Genomic DNA, 20,486 nt, shown 5'->3' with positions numbered 1-20,486 from the left:
CTCACACAGAGGAGCTTACCCAGATACATATGTGGAAAAGTCGGATCAGAGATTATGACTGCTTTTAAGTTCAAACAAGCCGAATTTATCAACGCCAATATTGGTCCCTAGATTCCACTAAAACAGGAAATGGGTTCAAAAATCGGCAAAAGTAAGAAATAGTCGAATGATTTTAAAATTCACGCAGCTAAGGAATAGGCACGTGTTTATATTGAAGTAACAAACAAGATATAACATTAATTGCCACCACGAAATAAACACGAAGGATAATTACCCCAGTTATATTTATCAAATTAATATCGCCTCTTAGAATAGTAACCTCTTGAAATTTGTAATAGGTAGTTCTTATATGCTGGCTGCAATTATCTAACTAAAATTCGTTCATATCACGGCTGCTGTGCGTGCGGCTCTGGCATATGCCCCCATAGAATTCGGTTCTAAAGGTTTGGCAAATACGACCATTCAAAAATCTTAAATTTTGACTTCAATATCATTCATTTAATTTTAGACAACGATGCCTGCATCGATCACTGAAACATGTACATAAATAACCTAAGATTCGTGTAAATACAATAATATTGTCTATTTTTTAATACTAGCTACCGGCGAAAAAATCAGTACAGCCATTATAAAGCTTCAAACTTTGCTCCGGTTAACCAATTAATTATAATTTTAACCACCTCATATCAGGCGTTCATGAAGTAACTTGTATAATTTAAATGCCACTGTTATTTCTTATCAGCTTTTACTTAACACGACGTAAGTTTGTTCTTCGAAGACTTCAACCGGACCAGAGCCGAAATGGCAGGACGACATATACTACTATTGGCCAATTACCGTATAAATAGGGTAACGTACCGTATAAGCTGATCGATACTGTTTAACGTCCTCATCATCCGTCATAATTATCATGGTCATTATATAGTAAAATACGTTTTATCTGACGTAACGCTTATAGCAAAAGGGCTTGATTGCATAGGTTTTGCTATCTATAGTTGTAATAGTAGATGCATTGTTGATAAAAGGCGGGAAAGTCACAAAATGTTTTCATGGACAATTTCATTAAAATTCATTCTGATAGCTAGATTATTTTATCTCTTTCCTAAAAAGAAGTTTTCCTAAAGTCAACACAATCAATTATTATAACCTATTATATTCGAAAGCAAGAATAACTTTCACCTTATTTTGATTTTAGTTAAAACTAGCAGGGACTGCAGCATTACAGATAATCGACCCTCTTTCCGTACGCTAAGCGTCCATAGCGTCGCTGGTTCGAATTCTCTCGTTGTGCAACGTGTGTATCAATAGAGCAAGACAATATATATATATATATATACATTATCATAAATAGACCCGACTGGCAAGACAACGGCCGTGCTATGACGAATCGCGAAGTTGAAGCTGCTGTCTTCATGGAGCATTGTGGCCAACAGTACGCTTAGTCAAAAGAGATCTTCTACTGTATATCAAACAGAAAGAAGCAGAAGAAATCTTGCTCGAAGGCTGACACGTTTGGCAAGGTACGAATTCTGTCCACGTTTCAGAAGACCCGAGCCTGTTCTGGATGAGCCAAAAAGAGACGCCCAACATAGACCATTGGTGTCGTGTGAAATCTCTAGGACACCTAAAAGTTGTCCTGTTAAACATTTACTTATTTCATCACAATCGAGCAGAATCAATTTAGTTGTCTCCAGAAAGCCGTTCGCGTAACTATAAATATGAACGCGTTCAAGAAATAAATGAAATAAGAGGAATGTACAGATTAATTTATGCGTGTCGTATCGATGGACGTAAGCTGTGCTGGTAGCTTCTGAGAGCTCTACTGAAAGGTTACAATGTTAGCACTCGATAGGCGTCTGATTGTTATAACGTCAGGTAGAATCAGTGGATACTGGACGTTATGTAGAACCAATTGGAACAAGCAAATCGACGTTTGCTCAAAACAATCGTTCCCTGACGGGCGACCAGAGTGAACCTCGCACGCATATGGCACCGAGTTAAACATATCATATTAGAAACGAAACTATCTCGCCTGTTCCAGTGAAACAACACTGTTTCCAATAGCCAGGATGAGGCACGAAGTTCGAAAACCAAGTTGAGGTCGTTGATGCGTTGTTACGTTTAAACAGCTTGTTCAACTGTAGCGTTCAGCATAGCCATTTGATTATTTTAATCTCGGCTCATACGTAATGGTACCGTTCAGTACGTAATGGACATCAATGAGTCAAAGTTACAGTTTAAATTAAATCGCTACTTAAGGATATTAATAACGAATCCTGGCTGTGCTAAATTTGATTACGTTGTCCTGAATGGAATCAGTGCATCTAAAAAATCTAGCACCTTTTTAGAAGACGATCTAAGAAAGTACAAACGTAGAACTCGATGGTGCGTTATCTCTGGTGAATAGCGTGGGCGGTACACCATGCCGCGCATCAGTTACGTGTTTATAACAGCTCGCGTGGTGGCTGCGTGTCGACGGTAATGTATTTATCACAAATAGCGATCCTCAGCAAAAAAAAAAACAATTTTATTAAAAATTATAACGCACCTGATACACAAAGAAGTTCCACTGCAAGTTTAAGAGCCGGCATGTATAAACTAAAAGTAAATTAATTCGGAGAAGTGCTAGCACAAGGATTACGAGTAAGGCCATCGTACGCTTGTAATGAAAGTAACTTGTTTGAACTGGCTAATGCTAACTTACTTGTAATCGGTATCAAGTCCACTTAATGTAACGCCCAATGACAGCCTTATCCACTACGTGACATTGGATAATTTGGCCTGAGTTTAAATAGCAAAGCAAAGAAAAATGATTTTTGCACTGTCGTCAAATATTGCGAATTAAGCCTATTGTTACGCAAATTTTTAGCTCGTATTTTTTGTAAAAAAAATTAACGAGAAGTTGCCGAATTGGCAGGCTAAGACCTTGAGCTTTCTAATGTACAGCAATCGATTACTAAAGCTAGACACTTGGATCCTTTATTTGTTTATTAAGAAAATAAACTTCTTGCAAAAAGACTCCAGACGGGTTCGTACATGGAATTTTCCGTACGAGAGCTACACTTGTACGTATGTATATGTGTTAGACGGTAAGTTTTTAATTTATGTATGCAGAGTTTCACCAGAATTAATGAAGGTAACACCAAACAAATTAGAAATTCAGCCTTAAAAAAATGTGCCTGCACACTTTTTATACTTTGCGTTCTTTTCCTCATCAGTTCAATCCTACTTGTTTGATTGTTGAGAGCTTGATCAAATTATAGAAAGTCAAGATGTCCCTGCGGTCAACTTAGTCTGTATCTACCATCATACCTGCATGAACATGCAGGGTTTAAATTTCGGCGGAGGCAAGTGGTTACCATGACATATGGTTCCATGCTGTTGCACGGACCTTTTGGAGAAATCCCAGATAAACTTAACAAGATACGTCCCCATTAAACAACCTAATGGGGGCATGTTCTTGACGCTATATTGAAAAGGTGATTTTGACTTCCTTACACAGTGTCAGAGGCGTTACAATCTCACGCTAAGAAAGTGTAGCGGTAAATTAAACTAGTACCAAAGGTGGCAAACCTTTGGAACCTTATTCGTACGATTTCTAATAAAAAAAATTTTTTACAAATTTTTGCTCGTGTTGCGCTAAGCGATTGCACTAAATTTTTGCGTGTTCATAGCGTACGTAGGTAATTATTTATAAGTACGGTTACTTATAAATAATTACCTACGTACAAACGTTACTTACAAAATGAAAGGTTAAAGCTACGTATTTGCAGCATATTCGTCGCGTGAATTCAACAAATATAAAGCAGTCGACCTTAAATTGAAGGAAGTCTTATATCTTCAAAAATGTTGCGGCAACAACTAGAAGGTATCCTCCCAAAAAAATGCTAGCTATTTTTTGGACATTTTCATCTTCCAGCGTGCTAAAAAAGCAAAGAAGCTTGAGTGTTCCCATCTTCAACATTCTAACATGTTCCTTTCATTACCCATACCTGTTGCGCAGCCTATGTTATTGACGGCCGCATGCGTCACGCTAATAGATAACTCGATCTCGGACCTTGACAAGTTGAGATCCTGTCGAATATAGATAACTTTGTCGGATTCGTCTGTTTTAGGATGCTTTGCTGCGAAGAAAACAATTGGAAAAATTAAAAGTGCGATTTTGGTATGGACTGAATGTTTAATAAGACCTACCGTAGGAAGCTCGTTTCTAACGGTCCTACATTATCCGAATGTGTGCCTTAAAATATTCTATATGTGTATGCATTTCCGCAAAACAGTTTTTCTAGGTCAGATAAATACTTTGCGCTATGGCGACACTGCATATCTTGTTGAAATGGGGACGGCGAAAAGCTGGACACGGTCCAGGGAACTACCAGGTTGCGGATCACAAACCACGCCCCTGAAAGCCACAAGCTTCGTTTTGCTGATCATAGTGCTATCGCGCATTGGTAGTCTTGGATAACCGACGCGGAGCTACACGACGTTGAGGATCATCCGTTTTCTGCGTCAGAAACATCTCATGTGCTCCTAACTGGAAGCTGTACTCCCTTAGCTAATATCTTTTGTAGCAAATAGCGGCGCTTAAAAACGGAAACGTATCACCATTCTGTTATTATATGAAGCGACTCAGTACATATTTAGCATTACATTTTGTAACGGACTTGTCCCACTCGTGCTCACCAGTATCTGGTTGCTGATTTCTCGGGGTTCTACGAGTGTGGATTCTGAAATCAGATGATGCTCCGCAACTCAGTTTGTCTCTCTAGGGTTGCTCATAGTTGCAAGAGTGGGGAAGACCTCGTAATCACAAGAAAGAGAAGATCATATCGCATTGGATACGTACGTGTCGACGCTGCTGACTACAGCTTAGCCGCTGATTTTATCCGTGGCTTGATAGATATGGAGACAACGAGAATGTTGAATTCTATCTGGAAAGTTGGAGTAGTTGTATAAGTTCTATGCATTTAATTAATTTTCGACTATTGTGCGTGGCTATATATATAAACAAATTATAGTTAATCTGGCAACATAAAGTTATAAGTCCAATGCCAGACATGTTTAGCTAGCAGCACAAAAGTTGCATTACTTTATTAGCTACTCTCCAGTTTTTTGAAGCTTGAATAAAGCATATTTTGTATAAAAATATGCTTTCGGGAATGTTTAACGAAACTTTTCATCGAACTTCCACTTTTAGGATTCCGCTCAGGAAATCAAGTTCACAAAAATGAACGGGTCGTCTAAAGTAAACGTTAAAATTCACCCCTACCTAATTTTTATCCTCGCCTATTGTTACCTATATTTGCATGGAGACAAAACCAATTGTGGGCATTACGTGCACTCAAATATACGCTATCTGCTTTTGCCAACCAATTGGTTTTATCACTTATTACAAATTCAGTAAGTTGAGATATATTTAGATAGGCTGATCTTGAACTCATGAATATAGATCATAGTAATAGAGTGTGAAGCAAATTTACGGATCATGCGCATGATAGCAGACGGTCACTTTACTGTGCTAATTTCTTATCAAGTTCCTCGTATACTCTTATTCATCAACTGTTCTTCATGTTTATATAAGAGAATGGACCGTGAACGACTACCTTGACACAAAGAAGCACAGATACCACAGATAATAGTACCTAATTGATTTGCAGTAAGCTGTTCCACCTATTTCAATACATATAAATGAAAATTTCCATATAATTGCTTTACTTCAGCTTTAATTTCAACTAACGTAGAGAAAAAGGCAGGTACTAGATAGGGTCACCGATAGATTGAAAGGAAGTTTGACCCTACAAGCAAACATTAAAGGTTACTGAACTTCAGGCACTACGTTCTTTCTTGCGTCTCTATGTGGATTTGTCACAGTTAATGTATATTCTATTTAACTACTTTCTAATTTATACACGGTATAAAAAGAAGTGAGTAATTTAATACTATCATTTACATTGAAACGCCATTTTATAGCAACTATGTACATTTTACTCACATATCGCTAAACGATATCCTTCGCTTAAAATTCATTATTTCGCGATGTCATTCAATCAACATATAGTTGCAGTTACCTGAAGACTTGGTGCAAGTAATAACTAAACTGCGTTCGCTCGAGAAGTGCAATCTAGAAGCACCTCAACACAATGACCCGGTAGATAGCGCCAGAAAAAGCTTGACCGCTCCCGTTGCCATTTGTTTAAACCATGTGACACTGAAGCCTTGAAACTTAGCTAATGTTCGTAACTAATGCACACGTCTTATCGCCTGTACTACACGTTGTCACCATCCTGCTACAACTTCGGGTTTACCCGATCCCAATAACTTTTGTCTAGCCAAAACGATCGACTCCAGTATGTCGAAACAGGACCTACTTGAAAGAAGCCTCTCTTTGCACCAGCCGGAACTGCGGCCTTTGAAGCGTACATACATATAGCCGAATACACACCAGAAGGTAGCAACTCGTTGTTCGCGTTTCATTCTGCGGATCGATAGGCTCCACAACCACAACATAGCGTCTCGCTCAGCAATTACTGGACCTCATACCTGTACGACTCTATGAATATAAGCTGATACAGAATAAAGCGCGAAATGTCCCTCAGGGCTCAACGCGGACTCAACTTCAAACACTATTACTTATCGCTATTGCTATTATTGAAATGCAAAAAGGATACTTTGAAGGATAGTGTGTGTTTTCAATGAAACAGTCAAAATCATCAGTAAGGATCGATATGTAGTGGGAACATGTTTTCTGTTCAACATCTAAAATCATAGCTTGATTACTTATGCGTGTGTAATCTTGCATAAGCGCATGGCCAATATCACTTTTCATTTTACGTACGGTGAGGGCATATTACAGATCAATTCCACCCGTCTATTTGTTATTATATATATATATATATATATATACTACACGTATAACTATTATATAAAGCTTTGAAGATGTGGGCAGTGATTTAGCGCGAAACATTTGCTGAAGATGCTTCTATAGAACAGATAACATTTTACCGGAAGACAAACATTCGATTAGGTGTCACAATCTGAACTATTTCATATCTGTTACTTTGTCTTAATTGACTTGCACGGTGTCAACCTTTGGAATTAAACGGTTATACGTAGAAAAATCACAGAGCTACCAGTTTTGGCCGATCTCATTATATATCTTTATACGGCAGAGTATACTCCTTACATACTTACCATACAGGTCTGGTTTAGCATACGCAGGTCCCTTTTCCCCTTATACAGGGTGGAGCAAGAATAGGCTTACAGTAAGAAAGAACGTAGGTCTGGATATAGGAGAATGTAGACCTTTTATAACACAGGGAAGTAGGTTTCCGGTTGACATAAATACAGCATCGAATATATAAGTTTGTGTTTTTGCAACTGTAAACTTAACCTCTTCTTTATTGAATATTTCACTTTTGTCTGCTATAAGTCCACGTTGTACACAAGTTACTTAAATCTTTTGAAGAAGCCCTAAAAAGAGCTTTAGCCTTCTGTAGCCTTGCAACAAGACACATAGTAGACACCTTCTACCATCTAAATGAGAAGCCGAGCAAAAACTCGTAACTCTGTATACACAATAGCTCCACGTCTTCGGTTATTTTATTTACAAAGCTTATTTAACTGGTTAATTTATTATACACGTACTGGACGTCTATTGACCGAAATAGCATTTCACTACTAGCGGCTAATAAAGTCCATTCTGATTCAGCTTTTCCCTAATAAGCGGACGGCCCTTGCAGCATTTCTCCTTTGCCGTTTAAAGTTTCTAGCTGCTTCGTGGACTCGTGAAAATCTCTTCGTGGAAAAGCTCAGCTGGTTGCACTTCGCTTCCTCGCGAATAGCGCACTCTCGTGGTCTTGGCCCAGTACCCAAGCTTAGGTCTTATAACCTACATGGAGGAGTCATAGAGACTGATCGAGCACCAAACGCCGAAAATGTGAAATTTACACCTAAGCGTGAGAGGTCAGCGTTCTGGAACAAGCCGAAGAAGTAAGTATGTACAGGCCATAACTTTATCCATCGTACAGAACAGCTTAAAAATATCTTTCATTTATTAAGGGTTTGTAAATGTTGCTGTTGTGTACCTGGCAGCGGACTAATAGTCACTGATTCGGCCTGTTTAAGTAATTAAACAGAAGTATAAATAAACAGTCGGCCTTAACGTTCTAGGTGTAGACTTTTTAGATACAGAAAACTTGTCTGAATGTTACCAGTAACTTAGTTTTTATGCAAAAGCGCTGACTGAATAGATATGAAAGTGTCAGCCATTGAAGGGACATAGACTGTTTATTGTTTTGCTCCTTATTCCAGCAGATGTCGTGCGCTTACCGCATAGATCAGCCGTGGCCATCATCTACCACCGGTCTGTGCTGAAGGTAATTTCGATTTAGTGAAACATCAAAAGAACGTGATAAAAATGACGTTCAGAGCCTCTTTCTAAACAACAGAAACAAATCTCTTCGTTCTAAATATAGTACTTGTATATTGCTTCGAAAGAATATTTGCACACTTTTCCCGAAGCTTTCTTAGGCCGCTGATTTCATCAATCCTAAATTAAAAGTGTCATTTATCTATCGCGCAATGCAAAACATAAATTTAGTAAATTTAATATATAATAAAATGTTCTTTATTACTTACAGGTTATATGTCCGTATTATACCTATAAAAAAAAAGCAATGAACTTACACTTTTCCATCTTCTGACATAAAATGCTTTTTTAAATAGTTTATGTTGTTTTTATTGTAGTGATATCATCTGTTTCTTCTGGGGGTTCGGATGACGTTTTCACCATCTTCAGTAAGTAATCGTAGATACCATGTTTTATAACCATATGGGAAAGAAGTAGTAGCGATGGTCAAGAGTAACACTTCTTACAAACTGATATTGCATTTAGTTTTACTGGCTAGCTTATAATACGAGGTACTAAGTAAGAGACTCAAAGCAGCTTCTAGCTATTAATAGTAAAAATTATATATTGAGTTCGTTGACTTCGTACTGTGTAGTTTTATTCTATTGTTGAGGAGTTACCATAAATATGTCTTCATTTTTTCGTTCTTTTTTTCTTATTCTTTCCTAACTCAAAGCGGAGTATCTGATGCGAACGTTAGCTTACCGCGGAGGAATGAAAATGCTTCGGTGGCAGTATATACGAAAGGGACTGTGGATAGAACGTCTTGCATCACATAGGGTCCTGCCAAAGTAGACGCTATTTTTTTTTTTTTTTAACTCCGTCGGCATCAAAAAGGTAGACCAATGAAATATGAAATCCACAGAAGATTGCTATTAAACTACAGGGAAGTATTATCTCGTTCCTAGCGTACATCGCTTCAAACACGAAATCTATAATATATTCTAGCCACTTTGCTCATTCTCACTACAAGAGTACGTTAGGTCACTTTAGAAACTTTAGATCTCACATCTCAATATATTTAACAGTTACTCATGCTTAATATGGAAACATTACTCTTCTATTGTTTCTTTATTTAGTCACATTAGAAGACAAAAATAGATTAGCCGGTTGTTATTAATCCGAGGAAAGCTATCTTCTAAACCTCCATATGGAATAGTGACAAGTAAATAATTGCTAACTTTGTTTGTTTAGTAAAAGCCGAAACTTAAAATAACTAAATAGCATTATTCTATACGCATACACAAAAACTTCAGCACGATTCCTTCGGGTATTGTTACTGATAGTAATGTTTTAAAAGACAACTTACAAATGATAGGTCAAAAGCCGTTTGAATATTTCCTCAACAAAATTCCCTGTTTTAAGGGTTTGTATTGGTCAAGACGTTCATGGCTGTCCATAACATTTAAATGAACGACTCTCGAGTTGATTACTAAATTTTGGCCACGATGCCTAATGTCAGGACCAGACGTAAAGCTCGAACATTTAGTTGTTAAGCGTCTATATATATATATATTGGTAACGTATTGGTTAAATGCTGCTATGCAGGAACCTATACGTACATATAACTCGTGCTTAATTTAAATTGACAACAAATAAAGTGAACGTATCGAGTCTGTCTTCTTTGGCGGAAAATAGTCGTCTGATTTTATCCAGAAGATCTATATGAATACTAAACTTACATCAAAGCTATACCGTTATTATATAAAATTATGCAAATTATACCAGGCGCGCTTCGCATGCTATGTTTCCGATGGGCCATTGCGTAGCTAGTTTCTCTCGAGGAGGCTAGCTCGGAGAATCTATTTGACCTATAAAAGCTGTTCACAGCGACCGGTGTAAGTCAGACACTTCGGCCTTCCAGTACTCAAAAGTGACAGCGTCTGGGTGGCGTATAATTATCTTGGTCGACTCATCCTTTCTTTCGTTATTCTCATGAAATCAGCAAGGATTCACAATTGATTTCAGAAAGCCGTAAATGTAGATCTTAATGACGTGGTGGTCGATAACATGCCCGTCTTCGGTACGTAGTATTACTTCGCAAAAAAAAAACTCGACAAGCTCTTTGTAGCGGGATATACAATATCTTTTTCTTCCCTTTTTAAGAACTAATCACAAAAACATCGGGTCGACCGGCTTTTTCAGTTAATTAAAGTTTCCAAATTCGTCATAATTTACCGAGCATAACTCGAAACGGCGTCGCAGTTCATGTAGCTTGATGCCTCCTTTGAAGAAGCCCCGCTTATGCACTTACTGCTCGGCTCGAAAACTATCAGTTCTGAACTTCTTGAAATAAATACAACGTAAACCAGGTTGTCTCGATTGAACGGAGTATGGCAAAAAGTGCATCGGTGTACACGCCTTTATCTTCGAAATTTCGTTTCATAACGACCAGTATAATAAGGATAAGTTCCGCTGAACTAATCTCGTCAAGCTTTGAAACTGTGTTAATAATAGTATCCCCAAGCATTACCAGATGGCTGACAATACGCTATTTAGTCATGATCGTCTTTCGAGATGGAGAGACTAGTGCCCAGGCTTACTTTCCTTCTGAACTCGTTTGTCAGAGATACAGCCCACACCGAAGATCTCGTCGAGTGACTGCTATTCATCCTCTTCAGGGCTCGGTTGCTTCGACAGGATAATCCCAGTTATAGGTTTATCGCCAGTGAAGCCTGCCACTCCGCATTCATAAATACTGCCGAAGTCACTAGTTAAACTAAGTTTACACAAACCCCTCATCGGTTCCAGAGAACCACAACCGAGAGCATATCCGCGCGAATGTGGATAAAAGTTAAGCCTTTCCTGTACTGATGCTTAGAACAGAGAGAATTTATTTTGTTGGCGTTTCCTCTTAACGCTGCGAACCCCGTTCATACCTATCACGTTGAACACTACGCACAGCCTTCCAAAGCTTAACTGATGGAGCTCATTTGCTGTCACTAATAGCTCAAATTGTATGCTAAATAGATCGTACGAAATAATTTTTCGAGTTATAACGAAGCGCGCTACCTTTGACGACATCACTCTGATCCAGTTGGGTCGAAAGCCTGTGTTCCAGTGATACAGAGCCTGAACGGTTTCTAAGGATGAAGACGACAAGAGGCGTCGTAGCGTTTTTGGCACATTTTTGTGCCCCTAATTGTCGTCATGAATCCTCGTCACTTATTTCGGCTATATCAACATCAAGGTAATTTGAGGCGATTTTGTTCTTAAATATTTAATGGCCGCGCTGGTCTGCAATTTACCAAAGCCGCTAAGCAGAGTTAACAGGTATTCCTTAAGTGGTTCATTAATTTTCGCTTGCTATATATCATCTGGTAACTTCTTCTTCCCCATGAATGGCTTACAGTTTCCTAGGACCGTCGTATTTGACCAATGGCACGTCAGCGAATCCCTCTTCTAGTATGGGGTCCACACATTGATAGGTATGATTCCCACGCGAAAAAATGCCGTGATATTTAGATATAATTTTATTAAAACGAGCAATTGCCACACGCGAATAAATAGGACGCTGTGTTAGTCTGCTTAACTCATCAAATTCGTATAGTTACCACTTCACCGTGGGCACTGACTCCACATATATGGCATCGCTGCTGAACTTCGTTCGAGCCGAGCTTTCATCAACCAACAACATGACTTCGCCACTAATTTTTTCCTAGAAAAAATGAAGTCTATTTTATGATTATATTTTTTACGTTAAAGTCTAACGTTAACGTACATCGAATGGAGGCGGCTCTCTGTCCAAATGGGCATGCGTCATGTGCTTAACACAAACTCCTTCTTTAAGGAAAAAACCTGCACCGCTTGCTATAAGCGTGTTGGTGTGCAGTATGCATTTAGGGCATAGGAGAGCTAATGTATCCCAACAAATTTCTCAGTATATATGGGATTGGTTCTTTGTACATATATATATATATATATATATATATAGGTTGTCGAATACATATGGATCATATTGATTATTTGTAAGTTAAAATTGTATCAGATTATTTTTGCATTCGTCAATTAAAACGAAATTAATACTATCCAGGAAGTTCTATAGAAACCGGAACATGATGATAGTCGGATGATGCAAGATGCGAGATATATGATGGTTGCTTTGGAGTTTCCCATTTAGGCTTTCTGGGATTTTGTTGAAGATGTTTCATATGGTGGAAAACGACGTGTTCTCTGTTTGCTAGTTCCCGTCGATTTTTTTTTTCTTCTGACCTGTTATAATCTTATTAGTTGCAGACAATACTTGTCCGAATAAACTATTTTGCTAGAAGTTAGCACCAGTCCCACCAAGCACATAGTATCACCTTGTTTGGTGCCACTCCGGAGTTTATCACATAGTATAGGGTAGATTTATGTATTCGCGCTTTGTGGTTGCATGTGATCGACTTTTAATTATCCGTGTGCAGCCATTTTAAAAATGGCTCTGCTTCGCTACTCGAGCTCTAACAGTTCTACACACTAAGCTTTTTTGCATGAATGAATTTTTAGATCCTTGACGATGACATCGCGGGTACTCTCGTATCAGTCTCGATCAACTTCCGCAGAAATTTCATCAACTCCTTCCACTTCTTACCACTATGAAGAGGAAGCTTTACATCGAGATTTCCAGAATCATTTATCTCGCGTCTCGACCATGAACAGCTCCTTCTTTTTCTAGAGGCCTGGGCAGCCTTTCTCTTAACACTATAATTGAAACTTTTATCGAATTTTTACTTAAACAATTTCAATATATCGGCTATTCCCGCTATTTCAACTTTCAATCGATACCAACGCCCTCTCGACGCAATTCATATTACCTAAAATGTGTCACTTTTTAAACAGTTCAGTGCCTCTTAGACACCCCATTTCAAGTTATGCATTTGTGCTGGACTACATCATCTACATCAGCCATACTCGTATAACATACAAAAATACTTCCCTTATTAAATTTACGAATCCAAGTGCCCGCAGTGTTTTCTTTTTGCCGCTGTTATCTAAATCAAAGTTGATTTGTCGTCAATAGCACGAGAGCTACAGAGAGAAACAGTGAATCATATAGATTCGTCTTTAAGTGTTAGCAGCAAGCATCATCGAAGGCAATCCTAATCTTAGGACTGATGAGATCATGTAGTTGTCTGTCTGCCTTGCGATAATAATAGTTTATTCGTGCAAAATATCCCGTTATCATAAGGTTACAGGAGCGTTTTTAATTACACATGTATGTTCAAAAATAACGGAAATTTTCTGTTTCAATTGAGATATTTCTAATATTCAGAAATCACTGTCATTAAAACTTAATTGTTTTTATTTGTCTGTTGTTAAAAATAATACAACATTTTTTCTACCGTAAAAGCTATATTGATTAACACAGATACACTCATACAGCAGAGATTAGCATAAACAGAATGGATAATCGCTTGTGCAAAGAAGCTTTTCGCAAGGCCGACCAGAACCTATTGCAAAGTACGCACAAACGACGCTACAACGGTAACAACAATGTTATACTTGTGTTGCTCTTGGTGCTTCAAGAGCTGCCTGATTATAACCATTGATTGTAACCGAGAAATCTTGATTAGTCCAGAATGAGTGACCGGCAGAGAGGTAGAGTGGCAGCTTGGCGGACTGGGTCCGTCAAGCACGCTAAGTAGGCGAAGCGTGGAGTACAATATTCTTCTTGACTTGGGCTTGGCCCGATATCTGCAGCTGGGTGACGGCTATCTGTACGATCAGCAGCGAACTGGGAAAAGACTTCAGGCGAGGCAAGGCGAAGGGCAAGAACAGCAAGGGCGTCGATCTCGATGCCCTCTCAAATCAACTATGCTTCGTTTAGTTCTCGATGCCGCGAAGTTTTCCCAGGCTTACTGCTTTCATCGGCCTCGTTTCCTTGCAGCCTTCCGTCGGTCGTCTTTACACTTCGTTTCTGACGTTGAATCGGACTGTGTGCGTGAGACGCGTTGGCCCATTGCCCCGTCCCTATTCCATTTCACCGCCTCGACCGCCAATACCCTGACGTCGACATAAAAATCAATGCCCACTCCATTTTCTCTAGTGCAATTCCTCCAATGTTACTCTTTTCTTTTTGGCTTCCCCGCAGCCCCACCTCCATACGATCGTGACAGGGATAACCCATAGTCAACGGCCAAAGCTTTTAGCGCTCTGGGCGTAAGCTATTGGTGTTGGAAGCGATGGACTATGGGGCACGTAGTAGACCGTTGAGTGGTCCCTAAATATTCGTCAGGGTTCGAGGGGCTTTGTTCGAGTTCACCTTTTCAGTGGCGGCGATAGAGATCCTAAGGCAATCGTTGACCGTCGTAAAAGAATTGCAGGCCACAGATCATAGTAATCTCTTGCAATGAACCAACCAACCAACGAACGAACGAACGGCGGCAAATAACAGAGCAGGCGTATATCTTAATACATGAAAACAGCAAGAGCGAGAACACTTCGCCAGCCCGCGTTACCAGCTCAGCTCCGTCATTGTCATAGTGCAACAAAAGCGTTCTATGGCCCACTGACGCTGACACAACGAAGCTCGCGGCCGGCAAGCGAAATAGCGAGGCGCGAAGGGACTATGTTAACGGTTAGTTATTTAGAATTCGTTGGGCTCGAATCAAACTCACACGGCCGTGCTGAACCAGCAGTAATGCTACATCATAGGTTATTGGGGCCAAGTAAATCTCCTTGATTGAATTCTATCGGGTTCCGTATGTAAGCGCATAGGTACATTAACGTGTAGCTGTTCAATACGGTAATTGTGTGAATGTGGAATATCTTTCTCACACGGTAAGCAAGTAATAACTGGTACCCGTCGCTGGGGAAAGTGTAGCTGGTTCTTTAACATTGCCACACGAGCTATGGTATTCCGAAATTCGTTGTTACATGAATGTAGAAGTATATCCGCAGGATAAAGAGGGTAGACTCGGAGCTTGTCGAATAGTTTTAGGAATGAGCGCTTGTTTATAGCAGCGACGATTTCATTTACAAATAGGAAAATTGAATACTGCTTTCCTGCATAATTAGACGTCATTTTTTTTTAATTTATTTTTGTCATTCACTTAAGGTACAGCCCCTGCCTGGAAGGACCCATGAGTGAGGCTTTTCGGCGATGTCGATCTGCTATAGCTCGGTATCTACTTGCAAGTTGAAGGGGTCCAAAGCTGAAGATTGAAATAGTTTAACCCTAAGCACAGTGGTTCGTGGATACATAAATACGCTTAAGTGAGGAGTCGGTATAACGTCTACTTTTCCAATCGACCTGTAACCTATAACGATTATAAAAATGGGGAAGAACTGCAAGTGCAATGTGTTCCGTGTAAATTAATAGGCAACACGTTCTTTGTTGAAAACAATGGTTCATTTTTCTAGAAGTATTATCGACGGATAAGTAGCTTGCAATAATTTCCGTGTATCCAATATAATATGTTATATAGCAGTAAGTATTGTCATGACAAACTTCGTTCACTTCCAGGCATGGTGCCTTACAAAAAGCCAATTACCTGAAATGTGTGTACTGCTTGGTACTACCTTAAATTCGCTCGCATCACCAGAACCTATTGTATTGTAATATATGTAAATAACGTTGCAGTGACACGTTCCAGGTTATGGGTATACGCGTGCTTCTAAGCTAAGGTGTTTTTTCAGTGAAACTCAAAAGCTGCTGCGATCTTGCGAACGGTTGAGCTCATTCTTGCAATATGCCTAAGGCGTTTACGACAAAAATCTCCATAGGTCTCGGTCAGAAGCCCCATCTAATTAACTGTGTGGCGTAAAAAACGTGCGCTGTTCGATTTGCTGTTTCGACTCGAGTTTGTTGTCCATAGTGATTACAGGTTCGCGTGAAATAGTCTGGTCTAGTAGGCTCTTCCCTGTAATTTATATTGCGACGGCGTATTTGCCCGTGAGGGCTTCAGATGTTACTCTACAATCCTCTACAATCCAATCTCTCCCGCCAAGACGCGATTTTCGTTTTTCGCTGGCAGTACCCTTAAGCTATGACAGATCTTTCTGCTGAGGGCTGTCCACCAATTTACAAAGTAGAATTGATTTTTGATCCGCAATGTCCACTCTAATTTATCTCAATTTATACTATTCGACTTAAGGTGTGGCACAAACACAATCGCGGTTTGATATTCGTACGGTGACACTTTTTTGGCCTCTAGAATACGTCCTTTTTAAAATATCTGATCATTCTGCTTCATCATTATTTCATTTCAGGGTTGTGATGAGAAACACAACCGATACATATGGAATATATCTGCATCTGCGAGTGTTGAGGATGAAGGCGCATTTTAGAAGATACATACAGTCAATGTTTTCATTTCGATCTGTGCCTAGACCTAAGGCCCATGACATGCTTCACCATCGGAATTACGCATGTCTTGAATTTTTAACTAGCATAATGTACACATTGCCCGCTCTAACGGTTAAGGACATCATGGAGCCGCTCGCGAGGATCACAAGGGTTGCAAAAAGACCTGACCTTGAGGAGACGCTGAGAATTACACAGTGGAACTGTGAGAGGGCTGGGATTTTTCTCCTAAAGGCTCTGGACAGTTTAGAAATCCTCACGCTGACGGAAACATGGCCTTTTAGCTTACGGCAGTTCTACTCTGCGCACTGTTTTGCTCTGAGGAGGCATCTCCGTTAATGACAATCATCAGATGGGCGACCTTACACTGTGTCTAGTGGAGAATAATGTAACTGCCTTACGTTGGTAACGACTATGACTCGTAGAAGCCTAAGTTGGCAGCGACTACGTCTCCTAGAAGCCTCTGTTAAGTTGGCTGATTCGGAATCAACGTATGCACTGGTGGAGAAACTGTCTCGATCAACCGAACTCGAGTTGCCACGCGGCCTTTTCAGATACGCCTGCATAGTACGATTGCTATGCAGTGAATTTTACCTCGCCACCGACTTATTTAGAACATCCAGGAAGTTCGGCATTTCAGTCGATAAATATATCGAAGTTATTATTTTATTCTATCAATATATGTGTAGTGAACGTAAATAGGAACAGGATAATGTTTTTTTTTATGTTTAGCCCTAGAACGAGTTCCTCGGAATCACGCATTTTCACTTCGAGCGTCAAGGACTTAAGCCCAGAATCTTTTGGATCTTGCCGTACGTATCGAGAGTTTCTCCAAGAGGACCTTGAAACGGTATGGCAGCCATAAAAGCACCTATTAAAATAACATTTATTTTCCTCAATTCCTTGCTTTCCTGATTAGTAATTATTAGTAATAATCTTTAGCAACGCTGAGATTTGAAGTGGCGTGGCAGTATGTTTGCTAGACATGGTTATTATAATAACGCGCTCAAAGAGATGCGCAGTAGCCACGCAGGCCACTTCGTCCCATAAGGTTTAAGGGTCTGAATCATTCATTATTAGAAGGCGGAATCATTCGAACTCGGATACCGATGCCAATATTCCTTACCATCGGAAGTTGCGACTGCGCAGACTGCCAAACGCCGGAATTTGTCGCGAGGCTTAAACGTAGGCAAGCTCCCGAAAAGCCCCCCTGTGCCGAACGTGATGGATGCCGAAACTCAAATGCAGCGTCTGATTGAAATTCTTCAGTCTATAGTACAGCCCTTCCGTCTTCGGCGAATGTACAGGTCATAGTACGACTATACTTGCAGCCTTGTTTGAAGAGGCCAAAGAGTCTTAGGCTTATGGACGAGGTACAGCCTGAGTACTCCTCTTCAGCTTCGGTTTTTTAAGACAATCTGTTGAAAAACGTATGCGTCACAAAGGTAACGGTACATCGAACAGCTGGAAATCCGTTTGATCGCCAATGCAGAACGTTAACCCATACAAGTGGCTAACGCACCACGACAACTCGACGTCTAGTCTGATTAGTGTTTTCGTTCTTATCATTTCAGGGGCATATTCAGGTCAAGAGACACAATACCACGCTTGGTGCTTTTATACTGCTGTGTAGGAAGTGAATATCAGTACAACGCGATGTTTTTAACATCGCTGGAACTAATGCAACGTAAGCCTAGTTGGATTTTATGCAACAGGAAGGTCGTTGGTCCAGATAGAATCTGCAACGAGCATACGTCTTTATTCTACCACTAATTAATAGATATTTATATACCGATAGCTCCCAGCCCCACGGAGTAACGCTACTTAACGATTCTTGAGACCCAACCACGCCCTCATCGCGATAAGGAAGAACGAAGAAGAACGTTTGTTACAGCCTACTTTCTGGTTTGTTAAATAAGAAACTACGCAGTTACTTAGAAGGCGTATAAGCCATTCCAATGAAGCTATATAGGTTCCAGAGAGACCGTTCTTGCAGAAGCAGAACGTCCTAATGGATGAGGCCACCAGGGCACTGGCCACGTCGCACGATTTGCTATACGCGAGGTTCGTTGATTTGACACGGCGGCCTTCGATTCGGCCAAAAAAGAAGGTTACGCTTATAATATTTTGATTGATAATTGTACATGAACCAGTAATACTTGCAGTGATTTACGCTTCATTCTGGTGGTATTAGCTACAATATCGGGACTAAGCTGCAGTCTCCCTTTGACCTGAATGATAAACGATATTACGCGGTATCCGTCTATTTTTACTTATAAATACATACGATCATAGTTTTAATATATGTTTATATATATATATATAAATATATATTGTCTGTGTTAACAGATAGCACAGTGTTCTCTAAAACCTCTCTCTCTCTCTCTCTCTCTCTCTTTTTGTGCAACCTTGGCGACCTCAGACCTGCTCGAGCCTGAACTTGAGTTCCTTTGTTCCAACGTTGTTATCTTGGTGCATTAGCCTCATTACAACTGTGCATCGTTCGATCCGTTCAAATACTTTGCTGTGTTATTAATCACTTTCTTTTAAAAATCTAGTCATATTATTAGATAAATTATTCTGCCTTAGGTTTTTCCTTCTTCGAATAAATTTCAATTATTTTTTGAAATGTTTCCAGAAGTTCTTAGTTGTATTTTATACCTTTGTTTTATTATTTATTAGTATATTATTTTTTAATTAAAAATAATATACTAATATAGCAACAGTAAAGGTATAAAACAAAGGTATAAAATACAACTAAGAACTTCCGGAAACATTAAAATTTTTTTTAATATAGTATATTAATATAATTTCATCTGTCAATGATAACGATATTAAATAAATTTGACAAAACGAGTTATTGTTAATTTCGACAAAATAGCACTCGAAAAATACTTTTAAAAGCCGAAATTTACAATGCTAGATCATTTTTAATAAAATTTCGATGAAGCAGCTTCCACTATAACATGTAGCTATTAGCAGACGACTAATAATAATCACAAAAAAAAAGACGATTGAATATGCCCAGAGTGCTCGAAACAACGCATGAAGCCTAACATATATTCGTTTCGGTCTTTTTCGTTTTCAGAATGGTTTCATGCAATTAGAAAGATATTGGCGATTAGCGTTTACAAGCGATCCTGCGTAACAAGTTGATTTTGAGGTCAGACGCACCGGCGTATATGCCACACACCCAGTCTAGGTTTAATCGTTTCTCGGAGCGTATCGAATTGATTTGAATATACATAGCTGTGCTCGTTTTCCCAGTGGTACGTACCAAAGCAATTAGACGCTTTGCCAGAGTACAATCCGCTACGTGCAATCTTTTCAGTCAAATCAGAGATTAACAAAAAAAAACATCCCCAACATGTACTTAGGCAGAGGTCTATACTTTGCCAGGTGTGCGCATGCGTTTTGTCACTAAAAGGATACGTTGAATTCGCCGATGCATGTATACATGTCCATGATACCCATGTCCATGTCCCACTATGATTTTACTACAAGTTGTAGTAAAAGTAGAGAATATATATACTTTTTTTTATTCAAATAGCTTCAAAAAAGATGCCTATTGCCATGTGGTCTCTCTTCTAAATACTAATATCGTTTAGCTTCGTTAATCGAACGAGAGGCGACTTGCTAAGGTTATATGGCCGGCGATAACTTTCTAATTTACGCTTGAGGGCGGCCCAGGACATCCAGGGCAGCTCTTGCACTGATGTACAACTTCACTTCTGAAGTTATGATATTATTTAAACACATATTTGAGAATGCTTAAATTATTTATTTGAGAAA

General features: G+C 39.4%; 1 long non-coding RNA gene across 3 annotated transcripts in view; it reads left to right on the top strand.

Moving 5' to 3' along the window:
- The window catches only part of LOC111251884 (uncharacterized), a 35,045-nt gene that overhangs the window by 5,535 nt on the left and 9,024 nt on the right, over positions 1-20,486 (top strand). Inside the window, exons 2-7 of one of the 3 annotated variants that reach the window (XR_015328071.1) lie at positions 7,763-7,989; positions 8,311-8,375; positions 8,746-8,796; positions 9,084-11,835; positions 12,896-17,544; positions 19,783-19,963. This is a non-coding gene — a long non-coding RNA (uncharacterized LOC111251884). Of the gene's footprint in view, positions 1-742; positions 7,990-8,310; positions 8,376-8,745; positions 8,797-9,083; positions 11,836-12,895; positions 17,545-19,782; positions 19,964-20,486 lie in introns of all 3 variants that reach the window. The other 2 variants (XR_015328073.1, XR_015328074.1) reach the window with 2 other exon arrangements.

This window comes from Varroa destructor, unplaced genomic scaffold (assembly GCF_002443255.2).
Source record: "Varroa destructor unplaced genomic scaffold, Vdes_3.0 BEIS01000005.1, whole genome shotgun sequence".
NCBI lineage: Eukaryota > Metazoa > Arthropoda > Arachnida > Mesostigmata > Varroidae > Varroa > Varroa destructor.
The sequence above is the reverse complement of the archived record's forward strand: the minus strand, read 5'-3'. Positions and strand labels throughout refer to the sequence as shown.